Source organism: Zingiber officinale, chromosome 6A (genome assembly GCF_018446385.1).
Source record: "Zingiber officinale cultivar Zhangliang chromosome 6A, Zo_v1.1, whole genome shotgun sequence".
Taxonomy (NCBI): Eukaryota; Viridiplantae; Streptophyta; class Magnoliopsida; order Zingiberales; family Zingiberaceae; genus Zingiber; species Zingiber officinale.
In genome coordinates this window covers 73,898,073-73,905,659 of record NC_055997.1, presented here as the reverse complement: position 1 = coordinate 73,905,659, position 7,587 = coordinate 73,898,073, and the positions used below count along the sequence as shown (strand labels likewise).

The window sequence follows — 7,587 nt, the reverse complement described above, 5'->3', positions numbered from 1 at the left end:
ATCGGTAATGGGACACGGGGACAGAAAGAAATGAGGACAAAGGATCTGAACTGGGTTTAGAACGCTGCAACCTGAGTTCTCAGGTTGCGACGTTAGACTAAAAATATAGAACATTGCAACAAAATGATTAAGTAGAAATAAAAGGGAAAAAAAAGGAGAAATATATCAACTTCTTGTAGGTAGTTATTGTTTAGATTGCCTCCTATTAGTACTATGTTATTGATTAGTACTATGTTATTGCTTGGATGTAATGTGGAATTGTCGACATATAAACACTTTCACTCTTTGCTTGGATGTATTGTTTAGATTGCCTCCTTACCAAGTCGAGCACTCTCTTAGGGAAACATAAAAAGTAAAAAAATGAAACAGAATCAACTCAATCAAAGCACAAAAAGTGCACTCAAATAATAAACAATTTTCTCATTGGTAAGAACTACATTAAAGTGTAAGGATGAGAAAAACATAACTAAGAATACATTCTATATACCACATTCAGAACTACGGAATTGAATGAGAAAAATATCCCATATCATTGTCACACAACATTGACAAACACACATCATTGTCACAAGTTTCTCCATGCACCTTGTCAAATTGTTGAACATACAGCTGATTCAGCTACAACCTAATCATAAAAAGGAAAATGAGGAGATTAGTAAAGAACGTAATAACTAAAACTCTATATCCATTGTATGTAGATCGTAAAACTTGTAAAACACAACTCTTAACAAAAGAGTACCGATCACGTGCCAAAATTACCAACTCTTAAATACAAATACAAATAAAATTTAAAATGAAAAATTATAAATTGAAAAAATTTAATGCATCGAACTCACATTTTGATTACACTAGTCAGTGATCATATTTGTATGACCTAAATTTGGTAATTCTTCTTGCTTTGTACCAATTCTATCATCCTATAGACAAAGAACTTACGTTCAATGTTAACAAATAACAAAAAGTAAAATCAATTATATTCAAAACATAAAACCAAAGTATAATCAATTCAACCAAACCTTTATTCTACTCTTTGTCGACGCCTTTTTCATGATTTGCTCAATTTTGGATTATTTTCTTTTTGTTGGTGGACGCCTACGAGATCTTACTTTCAGTGAAGTGTGAAACTTCTTGCTCTCAATTCTTGATTCCCCATGTATCTTGTTTCTATCCTGATCACCATCCAACGAATCAATAATATTAATATCCATAAGCCTGTGTTTTATTTCTTTCAATATCCCCATTAAAACAAAGAACCTCTTATGATTTTTTTGACCCGAGTTGATGCACTTCTTGTAACAAGGGTTGAAGATTATTATATCTTTGTCTTTCTTCTTCATGATAACCAAAATCATCATAAATATTGGTGATTCCTTGATACCCACGTTTAATGTCTTTGCGCCATCATTTCAAAATATAATTTTCTAGAACTCTAGTGGCATTCCTTTTGACAAGAATAGAAATAAAATGTCTACACAAAATTCCTTGAAACTCAAAGAGACGACATAAACACTTCATCTCACATTCTACCTCACTATATTGTACCAACAATGAAATATTTTTTGGAGTTGCTCCCTCTTTTCCCAATGGAGTTTCCACCACTTCATATAAGATAGTTGACCCTTCTTGCTTCACAAACGAATTGTTACAAAACATCAAGCACCTCATTTCATCATGAAACAACTTGAATATCTTACTAGTGCAGACATTTTGAAACTGCTTTTCAATTGGATGACCACTAATGATCGGAATGATTGAATTGAATAACGCAAAATCAGAATTATTTTTCTTTTCAATCTTACTTTTTAAAGCGCTGCCATACTAATTCAACAAACTGCTTCAAAGTTGTTTTCGAATGAACAAAATCATCAAAAAAGGTATTCATACTCTCACTTCTTTGACTGGTCGACATCCATGCCCAAAATTTATGTTTCACATATAAAGGCATCCACTTATGACGACAATCCTATAAAGAACTCAACCAATCATTTTTCTCCAAATTAAAATCTTCAATCAATTTTTTCCAATTGCTATCACATTCTTCATAAGTCAAAGAATTATAAACAATATTCTTCAAGTTTTTCTTATCAACTTATAGTTGGCATGACTATCAAACTTGGCTAATTTTTTTTTTGCAATATGTCAAAGACATAAGCGATGATAAGAGTGGAAATATCTCAATAATTGCAATTTTCATGGCTTTGCACTGATTCGTAATAATACCTCGTGGAGCTCGTCCTCTCATGTATGTCAACCATGATTTAAATAGCCAAATGAAGGTTTCAGAGTCTTCTCTAGATATCAAACCACAACCAAGTAAAACAAATTCACCATGATGATTTACTCCAACAAATGGAGCAAATGACATATCATAAATATTGGTTAGATATGTAGTATCAAATGTAATGACATTAGAAAAATACTCATACGAATCCCTACATCTTGCATCAACCCAAAATATATTTCTTATGTGACAATCTTCATCTACGTCAATCGTATAAAAGAAATTCGAATTTCTACTTTGCATACGATAAAAGTAATTATTCAAGGCTTCTGTATCACCATACCCAAGTCATAATCTACGTGCTTCAACCACATAATTTCTACACGTTCTCTCATCAAACGATAAATTTTCATAGCCATCGACTTCACAACAAATGATTGAAAACTTTTACTCAAAGGTATTCCCGCTTGATCAGTCAACTCTAATTTCCTCTTAGTTTGGGAATCTAACACTTTATTGCATCTAAAATGTTTTGACTTCCTTGGACATAATGCATTATTGTGTTCAAGGTGAATACTAGTAATGAAAAATAATCCATCATTCTGAACTGTAATATTTATCCTTGATTTGCAATCCGTTTTGCTACAAGGTCTTTTAACTCTAGGAACATTTTTATCATTTTTAGAGCATCCAAATGAAAAATACTTCTACAGGTCATCATCTCCTTTTTTTGGAATGCATTTTTGAAATACCAAAACCAAGACCTTGGGCATATGATTTATAAAAATCACGAGCTTCCTCTTCATATGAAAAATGTATCCCAACTTGTGGAGTATCATTTCGCTGCGAGCTTGACAAGTCACCCAATGCTTGCAAATCACTATCATTCAGTGGCACACATAATTTAATCATTTCTTCGTCCACGACAATTTTAGGACCTAAATTCAAACAAAGAGAATTTTATTCATAGGGTTATAACTCCCAATAACAATATAGTTCAGATAAATAAGTTGTCACTACACATGAAGGAAGAACACTTATCAAATTATTCATAACTGAGAACTAAGTCCCTTACATTAACCCTTGGCATACTATAAAGACAACCATTGTGTTATCAAAAGAAAGGGCATACTACATTAACCATCGACACACAACTGCACGTGATAGGTAATTGCCAAAATTGGTAAACGATCAAAAGAAAAGACATTGGAGAAACAATCCATCACAAACAATAACTTAATTCATTGAGACATTTTATCAAACACCTTGGTGACCTAAGTGACTAAAGCACATTCCTACCCAATTTTAATTTCAAACAACCCAATCAACAAAACAGGTTGATTTCACAATTTCTAACCCCATGGGCAACATTTTCAAACTATACATGACACGTTCAAATTTGTATGTATCACATTTTCAAACCAAGGGCTGAGAGTTATAACCTAGAGAGAAACCATAAGTCTGTGATAAATGAAAACAAAATCACTTATCGTGCATGACGAAGGGGTGCAACAACAGAGCTAAAGTCAGATGGTCGAACGGTGGAAGGCACGGACGGTCGGACCAAGCTGGAACTACATAGACGTCGGACAGTCACAAACACAATCGGAAGATGGACAAACAAGAGAAAGGGAAGCAGGACGCAGGGCAGAAAGTAAGAGAAGAGGCCACATGAGGGGAAGCTATGGTTGTCGGGAAAACGAAAAAACGGGAAAAAGGGAAAATGGTCATCTGGAAAAGGGAGAAAGGGAGAAAGAAAGGAGGAAGGAGGAAGAAAGGAATCTACAGGAAGAAGAAAAAAAATCTATGGAAAGAAAGAAAGAAAACAAGAAAGAAGGAAATCAGTCAGCCTGTGGATATCCACATCATTCATGTTCCCATTTCACGGAAATAGGTACATTCACGTTCCCATTTCACGTGTTGCATTATTTCTAATTTTAAAATTAGGATGTTTTTTTGGATAAATAAAAAAATGTGCCATTTTTTGGGAGTTAAACACTGTTGCTTTTTCTTTTATTGTTTCTCCTTTTCTTCCGTGTGAAGAAAGCTTCTGCTCTCTTTGTTTTTCCTCGTATGAACCGCTCGACCTCACGAGCATAAGTTTTTGGGACCAGAGTTATATTTATAGTCTTGATCGAAACATCTAAAGGGGATAAACTTTTATCCCTATCGTAACAAGACGTGCCATATCATGAAATGATAATTTTTCTAGTCGGGTGCATTGACCAGTTTCATGCGCCCGGACCGTTTTGAACCCTCATCCACAACGATGTTGAAATAAGGTGCCCTAGGACTGTCCCGGGGGTCTGGACACCCGGATCAAGTCCAGATGCTTGGACCAGTTCTGGGCACCTAGACTTAGGTCTGGGCACCCTGACCAGAAAGTCAACCTGGTGTTGACTCTTCGATCTCAGTCTTCTGCTTTGGTTCTACTCGCATTGGTCTGGATCTTTCACTCCAGTTCCACTTGCTTGGGTGATTTTAACCATCTAGAATAGGACTTACCCGAACCCAATTTTCAGCCTTCTCGAGCAAACTTCTACTTCGGCTTCTTGTCCCTTGGAAATATTGCACGCCTCCTTCTAGTCCGCCCGCGTACTCTTCCGCAGTACCTCGTCTTTCAGACACGCCTAGCCAGTCAACTCTCTCCCGTACTGTCATTCTCGCTAGCTATGTCTTTCACTCGATTTCCTGTATTCTTAAGTTCATACACATTTAGACACAGGAGTTAAATACCAATAAAATTTAATTTAACTGAATTAATCATATCAAAACTGCCACGGGTACTTACACTAGCTTTTGATCTTAGTTTGTCTTCTGCTGCAGAAAGCAGGATTTAATCCTATCATAGGCCTCTTTTAGTAGATTTGTAGGGATTACAAAAATAAATTTATCCAATCTTATAGTCCGGTGCTAGCAATTGTACTTTTCAAATATTAATATTGTAAAATTATTTCCACCAATTTTAATCAATAATTGCTACTTTTAAACCTAGTTTGAAATCATTCTTAAATTTTTAGGTTAGTATTCCAAATATTCATTTCTAAGAGAGTTTTAATTGGTCCTATATTTTTACCATGCGTTTTGAATTGTTCCTAAATATTTAGATTTAATCGTGTTTTGATATGCTCTTATACTCATCACATTTCAGTGTGGTTTGAAATCACTTCCCAATTTTTAGTATTAATAGTGTTTTAAAATTGCTCTTATTTATATAGTGTATAAGAGTGGTTTAAAATCATTCTTATACTCAAGATATTTTAGAGCGATTTGAACTGTTTTAAATTTTTAGCTTTAATAATGTTTTGGTGTGCTTCTATACATAAGACATTTAATCATGGTTTGAATCCGCTCTTATATCCATGGTATATAGGATTTCAGAACGGTTTGAATCACTCCTAAATTTATAGCTACAGAAGCAGTTTAAAATCGTTGTTATATGTACAATGTGTAAGATCAATTTCAAATCGTACCTACAAATTAAGAATATTAGGAGAAGTTTTCTAACTTGTACCAATGGTTACATAAACTCCTCCTATAGGATATAGGAGAGGCAACAAGAGGAGCAGTTTTGTAATCGATGGCAAAAGTGTAGGAGTGGTCAAAAACCACTCTTGAAAGTCAACAACCGCTCTTATATGGGTGTTTTTTTAGTGTATTTGTGTTGGATCGACAAGCGCTAGGGGGGGGGGGGGGGGAATAGCGCTCGTCGCTATTTCGCTCGAGTTAAAACGTATCGAGTAGATAAACGCAGCGGAAAGGAAAAGAACAAACGCTAACACAAGTTGGCTACTTGGTTCGGAGCTTGTGGCGACTCCTACTCCAAGGTCCACGATCGTTGATCACTTCCGGTGGGCAACAACTATAAAATCGGAAAATGTTATTACAAACTAAGTACAATGTAAGAGCAGTAAAGAGACTTAATACCGACAACAGAATACTGAAAACTAAAGCTCCGGGTTGTCGGGATGTTGTTGCAACACTTCGGGATTGTTTCGTTAGCAGCTTGTAGCAGAGGAATAGCTTAGAATGTGATATCTCTAGCTGCTGGTCGAGACCCTCTTATATAGGGTGTTCAAGGCGCCTCCATCAAGCTCCAAGGCGTCTTCACCTAGGGTTACCACCCCCTAGGACCTCAGGTTACCACCCCTTAGGATTTTCACCTTGCCTAACCGCAGCTAAGACTTTTGCCTAAGAACACTTAGGACTTTCCTGCAATCTCCTTTAAGCACGTTAGATAATAAGGAATCTTAACTTTGAATCCCTTTGCCATTATCAAAACCTAGGTTCGATCGTCGGATGCTTCCCACACCAACATTTTGCATTGTACAGATGATCATCAATAAGTATGGTTTACCTACTTCCTTCATCTCCTCTCTATTTCATTCATGTTGGACATGTATGGAAGCTAAAAGTCATAAGTTACCTTTTTATTCTTCCCATCATGTTTCTAGTTTTCCAATTGAAATAATTCTCTCTCCTATGAAAAAGTAATATGATTTATTTGATATATTTTATCATTTTCAAAAACAAGTTGAACTATGTTTTAATTGTAAAATAATTTCTCTTCATTTTGATTGGGGGAGGCTAGTATCTGTTGGTGCAGGTTGCACTAATAGTCTGGTTTTGATGTATGACAACTAGGTCAAAGTTAGATGGATTATTTGTCTAACGCTTCTACTAAGTGTGTAGGAGTTAACTGGTTTGAAGGACCTGACACTAGGCTAAAATCCAGCTAGGTCCGCAAGGCCCGATAGCTAGTGGGAAGTCCAGCTAGGTCCACGGGCTCGATAACTGGTGTGAAGTCTAGATAGGTCCGTAGGGCCCGATATCTAGCAGGAAGTTCGGTTGGGTCCACGGGACTTGACAACCGACCAAATTCTAGTTGGGTCTACGGACCTGATAACTGGCGAGAAGACCTGGTGGGTCAGAGGTAAGTTGAGTGACTACAAGTGGTAAGTAAAGGTAAGCAACTAGAGGAGATCTAGTGAGGATGTGTTCCCTGTTGAGGAACTGTAGACGTCAGTTCAGTTAGGTCCATTTGGGAAACCTAAGCTGAGACCTTTACTAGATCTTGGTCTCGGGGAGACAAGATCTAATTACTACTCATATTCTATTATGTTGTCCTAACTCTGTTTTGCAGGGAAACATCTATTTTTAGGTTTCTCAGGACTAACCTTTTCTACAGGGGAAAGCTGTTAAAGAAAAGGGGTCCAGGTGCCTTGATGGGGTCCGGGCACCCGGAGCTGGTCCGGGCTCCCTGACTAAGCTCACCCGGGCAGGCGGCAGGCACTCAGGTGGTCCGGGTGCCTAGAGTCGGTCCAGGAGCCCGGACCCGAAACTTCATCCACAAGCTGACGTGAAGC

The 7,587-nt window shown here is 36.9% G+C and overlaps 1 long non-coding RNA gene across 1 annotated transcript; it reads right to left on the bottom strand.

Annotated features, from left to right (window-relative positions):
* Positions 1-376: 376 nt before the first annotated feature.
* On the bottom strand, positions 377-4,080 carry LOC121996563. Its single transcript, XR_006116118.1, has 2 exons — positions 837-4,080; positions 377-625 (listed from the first exon to the last, which is right to left on the bottom strand). It is a non-coding gene; the product is annotated as an uncharacterized LOC121996563 (long non-coding RNA).
* Positions 4,081-7,587: the final 3,507 nt, after the last annotated feature.